Below are 15,397 nucleotides of genomic sequence, written 5' to 3'. Positions count from 1 at the left end.
GCTTAGACGGTCTGACAGATGTTGTTTTCATTCGCTTCATAGGGGCATGAAAGATATATTTTCAAAGATTTTTTCTAAGCAGTATATACGAAAGAGAATTAATTTGCTTGCTGATCTCTTTATATGTCGATTTTTAAGAATCAAATAAAAAATTATTGTTAAAGAGATGAAGACATTTTTACTGCTAATTGCATTTTTAAGTTTTTGAAGATTTGTAAAATAGAATTTTCTTATTTGAATGGTTGTGAAAAATAAGGTTAACAATGGTGTTTGTTGTTGTTGTTGTTGTTGTGGGGTTTAACGCCATTTTTCAGCACATGATAGGCTATGTATGGCGGCCAGTATTAATGGTGGAGGAAGAACCCTGGAAAACCCCGGGAAGAACCACCGACCCACGAGAAGCTACTGGCAAGCTTTCTCACATACCCACATTGGACAATGGTGTTTGTCACCTATCAGATATTTTTTAATATGACACATTTTATCTATAAATGTACTTCATGTATACTTTCTAGGTGATGGTAAGTTGGTAACGATCGAAGCACAAAAACACTAATTCATCAGAACTGAAAACACCCTTATAAAATAAAAAATGCATACAATTTGTTGTTTACGCAGATAATAAAACTTTTCATACGAATGAATGTATTTAGAGGGAGTTGCCTCCCTTAGCTTGACATTAGCATGTATTATGACACTTCCAACCAGTTGGAAACTCGGCTGGTTCAGTTGCTACGTCGAACAAACCTCTTCTACCCAGATCTGCCGGCAGAGCCATGCTTTTGGTGTTTGTAAGGATTAATCAGTTGAATAAATAATATAGACCCTGATCTGCCGGCAGAGCCATGCTTTTTCTGTTTGTAAGGATTACTCAGTTGAATAAATAAAATAGACCCAGATCTGCCGCCAGAGATGTGCCTGTGAAGTTTGTAAGGATTATAAAGTAAATCAAACAGTACGGATCCTTGTCAGTATGAGCATTATGTGAAGGTAGATGCTATTTCTCTCTCTCTCTCTCTCTCTCTCTCTCTCTCTCTCTCTATATATATATATATATATATATATATATATATATATATATATATATATATATATATATATATATATATATATATATATATATATCTGATTAATTCAGAAGATGGGATAATAGTTACATTTATAGCGCCTAATCTTTAGAAGCTCTAAGCGCTTTACAACATTAGACAACACCTATAACATAAAAACATATATAATGATATGATTACAAAAACAAACCTGCGAGAGTTCGAGTCTCAGGCTTGGCTAACGTGGGTACGTGAGAAAGCCTGCCAGTAGCTTCTGGTGGGTAGGTGGTTCTTCCCGGGGTTTGCCAGGGTTCTACCTCCACCAATTATTCTGGCCGCCATGTATAGCCCTATCTTGTGCTGAAAAATGGCGTAAAACCCTACAACAACAAAAACAAACACCATGAAATTAGAAAACATAAAAAACATGCTGAAAATATTTAAGGTAGGAAACATAATTAGGTCTTTACGTTTGTTCTTGCAGTCGAAATAAGTGGGTTTTAATTGACCTCTTGAATGGGATCACTGTGTCTTTATGTCTAAGTTCAGTGGGCAAATTCATTCCACGTTGCTTGGCCCTGGTATGCAAAAGAACGCTGTCCATACGACTTTGTTTTCATAGTGGGAATAGTGAGTATACGATTGTCAGAAGAGAAGCGTTAAGTGTCTTGCTGGTGTGTACACTTGGGTGAGGTCCGATAGGTATGTTGGACTGGAGTCCGTTAGTGAAACGTAGCACAGAGAACAAATTTTGTGTTTGATTCTGGATCGAATGGATAGCCAGTGTAAGGTACAGAGCAGCGGGGAGGTGTGCACTGATTGTGGCACTCTAAGTATGATCCGAGCAGCTGTGTTTTGAACTTTTTGAAGTTTCTGGAATAGATATTGAGATGAACCAGACATAATTGAGTTACAATAGTCCAGTCTTGAAAGTACTAATGAACACACAAGTGTTTTAGTGGCATCAGCTGAAAGATATTTGCGTATGTTCATGACATGTTGGTGCAATGTGAGAGTACTGTCCAGAGTAACACCTAGGTTTCATACTGATTGTGTGAATTTAAAGTTGGTCTTGCTGATATTTATTGTTTGAGGTAAAGGATGTGAATGAGAAAGTCTTTGTGTTGTCATCAGAATGGCCTCAGTTTTATCATCAGTCATCTGCAGCTTGTTACATGTCATCCATGATTTCGCATCAGAAATGCACCTCTCTACACCTTGGATGGTAGCATCAACTTCAGTTGGGGGGCTAGATTTGTATATTTGGGTGTCGTCAGCGTACAATTGGTGAGACACAGGATGATGATTTATGACACTTGAGAGCGACTGAGTGTACATAATGAAGAGGACAGGTCCAAGAACAGACCCCTGTGGAACACCACAACATAAATCAACTGGGCTGGAGTGTATTCCATATTCAGATACAATTTGTGTCCAGTAAGGCTGTGTCATGAATGCCAACTACATGCTGGAGATGGTGAAGTAATATATCATGGTATATTGTGTCAAATGCTGCAGACAAATCAAGGAGGGTAAGAACTGTAATCTTTCCGCTATCCAACGCAGAGAGAATGTCATTAACTACTTTTAGAAGAGTAGTTTCAGTACTTTGGCAAGGGCGATATGCAGACTGTACATTGCTAAAAAGACTGTTTGAATTCAGATGAGATACAAGCTGGGATAGAACAACCTTTTGTACGATTTTTTATATGATAAGAAACTGGGCGGTAGTTCTTTAGATCGTTGTGGTCTAGTGTTGGTTTCTTCAGCAGAGGCTTTACAATGGCAGTTTTGAAAAATGATGGGAATTCTCCGGATGAGAGAGAGGTATTAATACATCAGTTAGTGAAGACAATACTGGATCTAAGCACTCAAGCAGCAGTGATGTTGGAATTGGATCAAGTTCACATGACTTTGGTGCACTCTTCATCAGGATTGTACGTACAAAATCCATAGAGATGGGTTGAAATGCTTCTAATGGTTGTCGCTCAAATTCTGTATCCCATCAGTATGGTGACAATGAGTCAATTGAAATTGTGGTGTCAAGCTTATCTCTAATGGTTTGTACTTTGTCACGGAAGAAATTTGCAAACATGTCTGGAAGGTCGACTGGAGATAAGGTAGTTGGAAGTGGTGTACATTTGTTCCTTGACATTAGCTTGTTATTAATCTCGAAGAGCTCTTTGCAGCTGGAACTTTCCATGATCTTAGTAGTGTAGTGGGCGGATTTCGCTGAATGGACTATATTTGTGACATTCTTCTTAGCGGCTTCATAGATTTGCTTATGAATAGTGAGTCTGGTGGATGTGATGTGATTTGGATTTTTAACGTAGCTTTAACAATTTTTCAGTCATATCGCTACGATGTCTGCAATGTGGCAGTTTATAGTGACATCTAGCACTGGGGGCATCATGCCGCAGACATGTAGCATGATGTCCCATCCAGTCACATTATCCTGACACCAGGTCGACCAGTCCTAACACTAACCTCTTAATGCTGAGCGCCAAACGAGGTAGCTATTAGTACCATTTTTGTAAGTCATTGGTATGACTCGGCCGGGGATCGAACCCACGACCTCCCGCATCCGAGGCGGACGCTCTAACCACGAGGCCACCGGAGCGGTAAGTCTGGTGGAAAGCCAAGTAAAAAGTGCACAGTGACAAATATATTTTTGTCAATAAAGCAAGTAGAAAAACATTGAAAAAGTCTCAGCTTGCTGAAGATAATTTCCGACATTTAGGGCAATTGGGACCTGCTTGTTGCACCCTAGCTCTAATTTCTTCTTTCTTTCAAATAACCTTAACATCGATTAAGTCCTCTGTTCTTTGCCTTTCTTTCACTATAAAATAGTAAATGATTTTAGACTGTTAAATTCGATTCGGTGATTAACTTTAATCAGTATTTAAAATTCAAGAAGAAAAGGTCAATGTCATGGCTCCATTTTTAAACGTTCTTGTCATTCTTTTCCATGTATAATATACTTCATAATCATTATAATCATTTGTGTTGTTGTTGCTCTTGTTGCTTTTCTTGCTACTGTTCTTTTTCTTTTTATATTTTTAGACAATTATTTATTTCTCACTTTAAACTTAATGTGTTAAGAAAAAAAGAATAGTAAAAAAAGAAATATTGTTAAAATACATTTTTAAAGATAACATAAATATTAATAGAAAATTTAGTGTTTCTACATAACCTATACGAGTATGCAAACATCGGCATACTTATTCACACACACACACGCACGCACACACACAAACACATACATACATACATACATACATACATACTTACATACATACATAGAGACAATCTCTCATATCATTTAGGATTGTCATATATATATATATATATATATATATATATATATATATATATATATATATATATATATATATATATATATATATATATATGTATATATATATATATATATATCGTTTGGAATAATTCTGAGAAATGTATACGTAGACAAACTTCTGTGTAATATTTTCATCTGCAACCATCACAGATTTAGATCATTTTGAACTTTTATATGCTAAAAAAAAGTAACTGCCGTTCGCAATCTTTTAAATTGCCAAATTCAAAATTCTCTTCTCTTCTCGAAGTTGGTACTTCATTGTTTCCGATCCCTTTTTTATATATACTGCTAAATCCTCTTTTATGTCTTTTAACGGTATGCACAGCAACATTTAATAACGGCTGTGGAAAATCTGAGTTATAATTGATACTAAAATTATTTTTATGACTCTATACCTGCAAGTATGCCATGAAAGTCTACGTAATAAATGCTGATATAAAATTTATTTTTAAAACAATCAAAACGTATCCAAGAACCATCCTCATTTATTATGCCTTCCTGAAAACATGTTTTGTAATACCAACTTTTACGTCTATTGTAATACACGACGATTAAACCATGTTTCTAAAACTTGTTAGCTCTATTGTAAATAAACTACTTAGCTCTAAATATGCCTCAGAGACTTCCAGCCATAAAGGGTTAAGAGCCTTATTCATTGAATTAAGATAATCTGTTGCAAATGAAAAAGTAATTATCACTACTTGACACAGAAAAGTGTAAAAAAAAAATCGATAATTACCCCTTAGATTCATCAGTTAATAACTTTCATGTCATTTTCAATGCATTAACAAACTTAAATATATAAATCCTATTTCACCTTCTGCCCTAAGACAGTCCTTCGCAGAAATATTTCTTTTGATTGTGTCCTTTGACCCATGCCATACAAACTTGTAAACGAGTGAATTTAATTCAATAAGAGTCTATTTAGACGGATTTGTTAATGATGATAAAAGATCATCAGTTTTAGAGGTAGCTAAAATTTGTAATACAGTTAACGTTTCAAATGGAGTTTCTTCTCTTCCTCTTCATTATTATTGTTATTATTATTATTATTATTAATTATAGACCAACTGGCTGTATTACCTACACCTAATTACTAGGCAACTTCTTCTTTGACCGAAAGGTCTTCAACAGAGCCAAAAAATTATACATAAGAACCTATTTTCTATATAGGTATATTTACTGAAGTTCAAACATTAAACATGCCAAAATAAGATATTTAAAAAAATGATCATGATCTACAATATACACCGGCACGACGTTCTTCCTCTGCGAGCCATATGCGTGGAACATGTATTGAATTAATTGTTGATGGTTTAACTAAAGCGTAAATATTGTTTTGTTTTGGGAAGGGGTTAGGGTGTGTGCTAGGTGGGAGGGACACGTATAAGCTTGGTGGAATTGATGCCAACAGAAAGTTTATGAATCAATCCATGTATCAGAAAGTTGGCTGGATCCAGGGTCGCGGAGATTCGTACTACATGTAATAGCGTGATATCGTTTGTTCCCAGGCGTCATTTGACTTGATTTCCAGGATGAGATAAGGCGGATTCTAATACCTTTAAACGGTGGTGTTTGCTCAGTGTGTGTATGTCTGTGTGTCTGTGTGTGCCTGCGTGCGATTACTATTTTTAATAAATAATTTATAATGATTAATATTTATACTCCCACCCGAAATGTACTGAAAGGTGAGTTCAACGTGTCTTGATATACCAGGGCCGGATTAAGGGTGTGTGGGGATACATACGGCACGTACCTTCACAACCCCACCCGGCTACTACTGGTATAATTACATGTTTAAATAAACTATATATATATATATATATATATATATATATATATATATATATATATATATATATATATATATATATATATATATAAAGAAAATTGATATATCAGTAATTTTGATATATCAAATAGTGATCCGCCCATGGCGCAATAATACGAATATATAAACATATTTTCGACCGCAGGCCTATAGATCAATGATGAATTTCGACTCATTCATTAATCATAAATGACATGAAATACCGATAAAAAGTATTAATAGTCCCTGTTTTCTAAATGATATTAAAATGGTACACAATTTCATCGGAATCCTTCCTTTTTTTCCCATTCCCAAATCGTACGTAAATGACAAAATAAGCACAAATATGGAGTGAGAGAGAAAAACATATTGCGCTGGACGAAAAGATTAAAACTGAACTTGTACCAAATAACCTACAGTAATCTGGTTCGTCGTAATGGTATGCTTACGCTTTTCTTGGGATCTATCTACAGTGTTCATAATATCAATGATACATAGTTGCAATAGCCAGTAACACTAGTCCTATAGGTTAAATTTGTCGGTTACGAGGCACACAAACTGTTGTTTTAATCCATTTTGTTGTTTCTTAAACTTATTATAATGTTCTAAAAATCGATTATTAATTATTAAATATAAAAATGACCAAATCGTCCCCCCCCCCCTTTCTGGATTATCGTAGCTAGACACGGGTGAAAATCCATGAAAATACAAACGTTGGGGATTTTCGATTGTGTCATACGACTATGTCTCTGGTCCTTTGAATGATGGTAATGTTAGTCAACCCGTCCAAAGGAAGGGGGAGAGAGAGAATTTTATAATCTTTAGAAATGTTAGTTGAAGGATAATACTGACTTATATGAACTGTCAATATATTAAAATAATTTAATTACCTCTTGTTGGTTCGTCATTTCACTTAGTTTCTATTCACGTACTGGCGTATGGATAGTTATTCCTGAATTGACATAGAAGACGCACAATCACGTACAAAAAAACCTCGAAGTGGTTAGCTATACTTCACATAATTAACGTTCATATATGCAGAACAGTAAATAGAACCTGAAACTCTAATCCGACACTAAGTTGCACGCCTATATACTTACACAAATTCTTCCATATCACTTTCAACCTTTTTATTATTATTTTTCGATCGGTATTTGTACTGCACAGAATTTTAAACTTGCTTCTTGACGTTAAATATCAAAAGTTATTGACAACAAAAAAAAAAGTGACAAGAAAGTCACCGTATTGGAACATGTGCACCTGTAACAATTCCCTGTAATATGTGCGCCTATCGGTAATATGCGGGTCCTATTTACCCTAATTTCGATAACTCGTATTTACCATTTCAATACACTTAGCCTATTTTTGTCTTATTTCCGTCAATTCAATGCAGATGTTTGTGGGCTTTTTCCCTTACAGAATGGTATTAATACTAGAAACAAGCTCAACATGTCGATCGTGTGTGTGTGTGTGTGTGTGTGTGTGTGTGTGTGTGTGTGTTTCCTCGATTACAACGAAAAAGAAAAAACAAAACATGCTCCCCAATTTGTGTGTTCCTTAGTACTTTCAAGACTGGTCTATTGTAATTCACTTCTATCTGGTTCGACGCAGTATCTACTACAGACACTAAAACACTGCTGCTCGGATTATCCTTAGAGTACAATGTACTGAGCACACCTCCCCCTGCTATGTAACTACGCTGGCTACCAATTTGATCCAGAATGAAACACAAAATCTGTTCACTATGTTACATTTGATTCACTGGCTTCCCTCCAATATATATCTATCTAACATCACCAATCTCTATACAACACATAGAAACTTACTCTTTTTTCCGACACTTATAATCTCATGTTCTCACCGTTAAACCTTTTTTTTTTAAAACTTTTTTGCATTCCAAGGCCCAGCTCCTACAGATACAACTCGCCTATTTCGACTACAAGATCAGACTTAAAGAGTGAATAATGTTTACTTCCCTAATTATTGTCAGCATGTGTTTATTTTGTAATTTCATTTTGTTTCCTCTGTTAACCTGTTGCTGTTTACATTTGTATTTAATGTCTACTATTGCTTAGAGCTTCTAAAGATTAGGAGCTGTACTAAGTTCACCTTGTTGTTGTTCTTCTTCTTCTTATTATTATTATTAGTAGTAGTACTAGTAGTAGTAGTAGTAGCAGTAGTAGTAGTATTATCTCTACGTCGACCAGATTGGTGGATACGTATGTACGTTAACAGTCAAACAAAATAGTTCCAACGAGCCTATGGTTAAATCAACCAATGAATACTGGCTTTAAGTAAGTTGATAGGAGAAAAGGAAGGGCATCTGAAAACAGATTTAACAATCAACATTGGGGTAGTACAGATAAATTTTCTCAGCATGGTTTCCTTTGGATGTTTGGAGTATGATGTTTTATAAATAAACGGAACGAACATTTGCACACACAAAATACGATATAGCCATATAAATAATTATTTTTTTAATATAGATAAAGTTATTTCGTGTTGTCGCATATTTTCTTCGATTTAATTGATAAGACCTCAGGATTCAGTAACCTTTGCAACAACTTTGGATTGCTTTTCCACACACGAATGACGGAAGAAAGGATATGCATTCTATATGAGAGATAAGAGTTATCGTTATTGGAAATGGACTTGAGAAGCGGCGGGAGGAGGGCGAGGTGGTGGTACAATTTTTAAATTTCTCCATTAAGACATTTAAACTAGAATGCATGAATGCGTGTTATCTACCTAACCAGAAACCGTTTTTTAATATCATCAATATTATTTAAATCAGAATGCAAGTAAACTAACTCTCTCTCTCTCTCTCTCTCTCTCTCTCTCTCTCTCTCTCTCTCCTGTGATACATACAACATCCAAGTATTTGAATGTCATAAACTTTTTTATCACAAGTCTTTTTGCACCAACAAATTGGTGTGTGTATGAGTGTGTTTGAGAGAGAGAAGACACATTCAGTCATAAATATTTCACTGCGCTGTATTATTTCAAGTATTTTATATTAAACAATTTAGAATGGCAATACTTTAAACCGAAACGAAATGACGGTTTACTCCAAGTAGTTTAATTAGAAATAAAAATATTAAAAAACGTAAGACAGGCTTTGGACAAATATTTATTTTCTGTAAATCAAAAAGATGTTAAGTTATGTTTTGCTTTCGTTTGTGTGTGTTTTTTTCTTTCTTTCTTTTTTTGTTTTTTTGTTTTCTCGTTTGTTTTTCTTTCAGGTACCAGCTCAGACAAAGACCCTTTATAAACCCACATTTAACAGAACTATTCAAGCAAGTAGAGGTCTGGCAGTAACTTTCATATATTAAGATCAAAAACCCTTTTGTCTGTTTAGACTCAATGTAAACGTGGCTTATATTAATAGGAGTGCAACAGTTGTGTTGAAGGATTCTATTTATATTTATATGATCTGTACGTTGCCTACCGTGTATCCAGTAAAGGAGTTTAGTTTCTGTTAAAAATGCATTTGAATTTGTTTTCAGGAAAGAGGAAAATGGGGCTTTGCATGACAAAATTTGTTGGGCATTATCTAAATATAGATCACAATGTCGATACCTTTTAAAATGGCCATCTGAATGAAGGGAAGAAATATGTTTCCTTTCCAACTTTGGTCGACTTTAAATGCCAATTACTCAGAGGAACTCCGAGGTACCAGTCATTGGAATCTCTTTTGAGACAGATTCACAGACACGCACACACACACGCACACACACACACAGACGCACACACACGCTTAATAAAAAAATATTTAAAAAATAAATAATAATAATAATGACATAAATAATACTGATAATATTAATAATACTGATAATAATAATAATAATAATAATAATAATGGTTATTACATGCTATTTTTATCTTCTTCAGTTGAATGGAAAATAACAATTTATATTTGTTTAAAAAAGTTGAGTTGATAAAAATGTATCAATCGGGTAGACGAAAAATATATTTTAGATAGAGCTGCTGTTTTTTTTTTCATAGTTGTGATAGATGTAACGTCAGTATTAAAAATTCAAATAAGATAATTACCAGTATGGTTCATATATGTAGTTATTAGTTATATCTCGAAGTTGAAATATATGCAAATTTAAAATCTCTGCTCTCGTGTCACAAACATGCACTTTTATCGATGTTCTTTATTAACCAATCAAAAATATTTCTCTAAGAAAAATTTGAAAGTTTTTGAAATGTTTCATGCTTATAACTGACAACCATAATGCTTAAAACATGGCCTCCAAACATTACCAAGAACTTTTATCCATGTGCACTTTTTTAAATGTATTCCTGCATGACTATCCGTCTGAAATCATTAGCCGTGCAGTTTATCTCAACATAATAGTTACAGGCTTGAAAATTGGGCGGGGGGGGGTCTTTAGATGTGCACAACGGTTTTAAGATTTCAGTATGACCCTTGGGGTGTGCTACCTGGGGCGGGGGTTATTACATTTAACTATATTAATTTTTGTAGGAGGAGATCTCAAAGATGGCCTGTAGCATCGTTAAAGCTTGGGATATAACACATGTCACAGACTTTGGGTTACAGTCTGTGGTTATGACCATGGGGTGGACCCTATGGGATCATGCAATTGTGTCACAACTGGGAACCTGTTGAGATCCCCGTCCTATAACTATATACATGCTTGGAGGACACGAGACATAATGAGACATATCCAATACAAACTGCCCTGCCCTGGGTCAGAACTTGAAATCAGTAGAGATTCATACTTCCATTGGTTGAAGGACATGAAGTTAAAATTCAGACATATTTCAGATACAGACATTGGGAAGGGGACTAGCTCCTGGGCAATAACTTGGAACTGTTGAGATCCACAGACTAAAACTACATACATATGAAGGTCATTAAATATAGTTAAACATTTATCCTGACCAGACGCTGGGTTGTGTCCCTAGTGTTGGAAACTTGACCATAGCGCTTAATTTGGAAACTCTCACCAACCAACCAATCCAGGTGCCAGCGGTCAGTATTGCTTTATTGGCACTCCTCCTACTTCGCTCGAAGCGCTCACCGTTACGGATTACTGCCATCTAACCTCTGTCTGCGTGGATTCCAGTCTCGGCCAATGTGGGTATGTGAGAAAGCTTGCCAGTAGCTTCTCGTGGGTCGTTGGTTCTTTCCGGGGTTTTCCCGAGTTCTTCCTCCACCATTTATACTGGCCGCCATTTATAGCCTATCTTGTGATGAAAAATGACGTTAAACCCTACAACAGCAACAAAAACAACTTCGCTGCAGATAAACCATACGAAGGTGAAATGCTATGAAAACTGCAGCTGAATAAAAACACAAAAGATCCGACGGACCCACCCACCCCCCTTTCTCGCTTGTCGACTGGGGGCAATGTCTGCCCCCTCCCCCCGACTTATTATTGTCAAAGAAAATCATTTTGTTTGCACTATACGTCCGTCATGATAAATAGTAATTTCTTAGATCTTTGCACCATCGCTGACGATAATATCGAACCTGTATCCATGTCAACCCTGGTTTCAACTTTACCATCAAGTAAATACATGGAAGGGTTATCCTTTCAGTATTTTGATTTATGGGGGGGGGGGGAGGAAGAGAGGGAGGGGTATTATAATCATATATGGTGTTATACCGTGAACTTTCACTGGGCAATACATTGAGATGATCTGTGCAATCCCATTTCACAACAAATATATGATTTGTATGTAACGTCAGTGGTCATGTTAAAATACATAAAACACTAGCTCTGTACTAGCTAAATAACCGATTTGCTTTATTTATTTCGCTTAAACGCGTATCAGACCCACTTTACTAATTGGTATGTATGATTTGGATATGTAACGTAGCTTTTAAAAAAAAAAATTCAGTCATATCGCTACGATGTAGCATGATGTCCCACCCAGTCACATTATCCTGACACCAGGCCGACCAGTCCTAACACTAAACTCTGGATGCTGAGCGCAAAGCGAGGCAGCTGTTAGTAACATTTTTGTAAGTCTTTGTATATGACTCGGCCGGGGGTCGAACCCACGACCTACCGCATCCGAGGCGGACACTTTAACCACTAATTGGAGAATACATAATTGTATGTTAAAACTAGTTCAACTCATTGGCGACAGCAGCTGATGGTCTGTTATAAACACAAAAATTAATTTGAAAACATCAACATACACTCTAGTGCTGGCTAAATGCCATTTACGCTTTAGATTATCATTTATATTGTTAGACGAGGAAACCATTACGTACGTCGAAGCGTGACCTTCTTTAAACGTGATTTTCAACATTTTGCATTGAACATTAGCTTAATTTGAAAAACTAATTAGACATTATATATATATATATATATATATATATATATATATATATATATATATATATATATATATATATATATATATATATAGTCTTATCACTAGTGACTGATTTCACAACATACCTGTAATACATGGTCAATAACAATTGAACCAGAATGGTGAAATAATCATCAAGTGGTTTATATTGACAGGAAGGAATAAACGCGTTACTACACCATAAAAATGAGTCCTAAATCGACCAATAGGCTCTAACAAGAACAGAAAACAAAAGACCGGGAAAAGAAAGCCGTATTCAATACTTCGACAAAGTGAAAGAAAGAAAGAAGGAAGAAAGAAAGAAAATTAAACCACACAACCTAAAAACATGGAAGAAGACGATTTTCAAAATGGCGATTCCGGGGCCTCTAAGACGTTTCCCATGCAGTGCTCGGCCCTACGTAAAAATGCTCACGTGGTCATTAAGGGTCGTCCATGTAAAATTGCGGACATGATGACAGCCAAGACGGGAAAACATGGTCATGCCAAAATTCATCTGATAGCTTTTGACATCTTTACTGGGAGAAGATACGAAGATATTTGCCCGTCTACTCACAACATTGATGTACCCAACGTCAGCCGCAATGAATATTCGCTGGTGAACATCTCACATGATCACTACTGTTCCATAATGGATGACGCGGGATTACTGCGGTCAGACCTCAAGCTACCAGACGGAGAACAAGGGAACGAGATAAAAAAATCTTTTCGGGAAAGATAGAGAAGTTTGTGTGACCGTTTTGAAAGCGATGGGTGAAGAAATGATAGTAAGCCACAAAATGGTCTCAAGGAAGCAGATGACAGAGGAGAGTCAAAGAGGATAACGGCCATAAAAGGAATCCAGGCTGAGAATTCTGGGCGCTGATTTATCCGATGTTGTCCTGTTAAACATATGTGGAAACTCTGGATTGCCAATTTGGTTTTGGTATCTCGATTTTTCTCATTTTTCAAATTGACTGGATTTACAAATTTTGTTATATATTTCATAGGGTATCACTATTATAATGTCAGGTATTGTGCCATACTGTCAGGCATTATATGGTACTGTAAGGTATTATGCCTCATGTATAATATCATACTGTCCGGGATTATATCATACTGTCAGGTATTGTATCATACTGTCATGTATAATGTGATAATGTCAGGTATTATATCATACTGTAAAGTATTATATATACTACATGTATGATCTCATACTGTCAGGGATTATTATCATACTGTAAGATATTGTATCATACTGACAGGTATTGTATCATATTTTCCAGTATACTGTGATGTATTATAAAGCAAGATTATAAAACAAGTAAATTTTATACAGAATTTAATGGCATTAATCTTCGTATGGTAATAATACTAAATGGATGCAAGCAATAAATAGTATTTTAAAGCAGCTCGCGTATATTATTTTTCAATAAACGTTGATTTATTTTTTTTGGAGAAATTTGTGATGGTTCGATCTTCGTAAAATGTTTACGTCTTTATCCAATCAAATTTCTTGCCTTTTATTTTTTGCTTACTAGTGTAATGTATATGGGTGGTGTGCAAATGAAATAGGATCATCATTCGTCCTTTTCCATTTTCAGTCTAATGTTTAAAAAACTTAACTCAGAAGTAATTCTAGATATTATCATAAAGTTGATGAATTAGTGTGAATCATTTTTGGTGAAGTGCACCACAAAAACATGTTTTGAAAAAGGCCTACTGTGTTGTTTTGGTCATCCTGTCTCCTTTTGCCACCATACTGTGCCGTGTAAACTAAAACAGTTTTTATTCTTGTTCTTAATGGCACTAGAGTACATCCAGATTTTCTTTTCTTTTCGAAGAAAAGGCAAAGGATTTTGAAGCAATTTCAACTAAATTATTGTTTAGATATGAACCAGAAAGTTTAAAGCTAAAAGATGCAGGGTTGCCCTGATACATCGGTTTAAACCTCTCAACTTCCCTAAGCATGCATGGCCAGTGCTTATATGCTTACATAAACATTGAATACGGCAGTAAACAACATAGACCCTGATATGCTGTCGCATAATGCGCCAGTAGATCAGGGTCTGTGTTATTTTGCTGAATAGTCCCGGTAAAGGACAACGACTTAGATGCGTCATCACAATATGCGGCGGCAGATATGGGTCTGTGTCGTTCGTAGTTCGATCTGACTTACACGCGAGAATATATGGTACCTCATACATCCAAGTGGTGGTTGAGGTTTCTGCATTTCAAATCACGTGCATGGCACTGATAAAAGGTACTGATGATACGATATATAGAACGTACTACACGTAATATATGTATAACGAATTACTCTAACATTATTTTTTAATGAAATCATTCACAAATTTAATAATTTGGGTATTGACATCCTATTATGAGATGTAAGAAAGGAACAATTGTACTGAGAGTAGTTTAACCTTGCTCATAAATACATTGTCGTATTTACTTACTCGCATCAAGCACGTCAGCAAGTGTCTGTAACATGAGCTACCTTAAGTGTGCCCATAGTCACTGAGCATACATGTACAAGAGGTCTCGATCGGCTGAGTGGGATAAAACGCTCACCGTTACAGATCACTGCCATCTTACCTCTGTCTGTGAGGGTTCGAGTCTCGTGCTCGGTCAGTGTGTGTACGTGAGAAAGCTTGCCAGAAACTTGTCGTGTGCCGGCGGTTTTCCCCGGTTTCTTTCTCCCCAGTTATATTAACCGCATGTATAGCCTATCCTGTGCTGAAAAATGGCGTTAAACCCCATAACAACAATACCTGTACAAGGTCAGATCCCTATGTGTGGCGACGGCATGTATATTAAACACTGTGGTATACTCAATTGTATTTG

The 15,397-nt window shown here is 35.8% G+C and overlaps 1 pseudogene; it reads left to right on the top strand.

Moving 5' to 3' along the window:
* The first annotated feature begins 12,734 nt into the window (after positions 1-12,734).
* On the top strand, positions 12,735-13,548 carry LOC149790631 (eukaryotic translation initiation factor 5A-1-like; annotated as a pseudogene).
* The last annotated feature ends 1,849 nt before the right edge of the window (positions 13,549-15,397 follow it).

The sequence above is a fragment of the Sinohyriopsis cumingii genome, chromosome 10 (genome assembly GCF_028554795.1).
Source record: "Sinohyriopsis cumingii isolate HCF-2022 chromosome 10, ASM2855479v2, whole genome shotgun sequence".
Classification (NCBI taxonomy): domain Eukaryota; kingdom Metazoa; phylum Mollusca; class Bivalvia; order Unionida; family Unionidae; genus Sinohyriopsis; species Sinohyriopsis cumingii.
The sequence above is the reverse complement of the archived record's forward strand: the minus strand, read 5'-3'. Positions and strand labels throughout refer to the sequence as shown.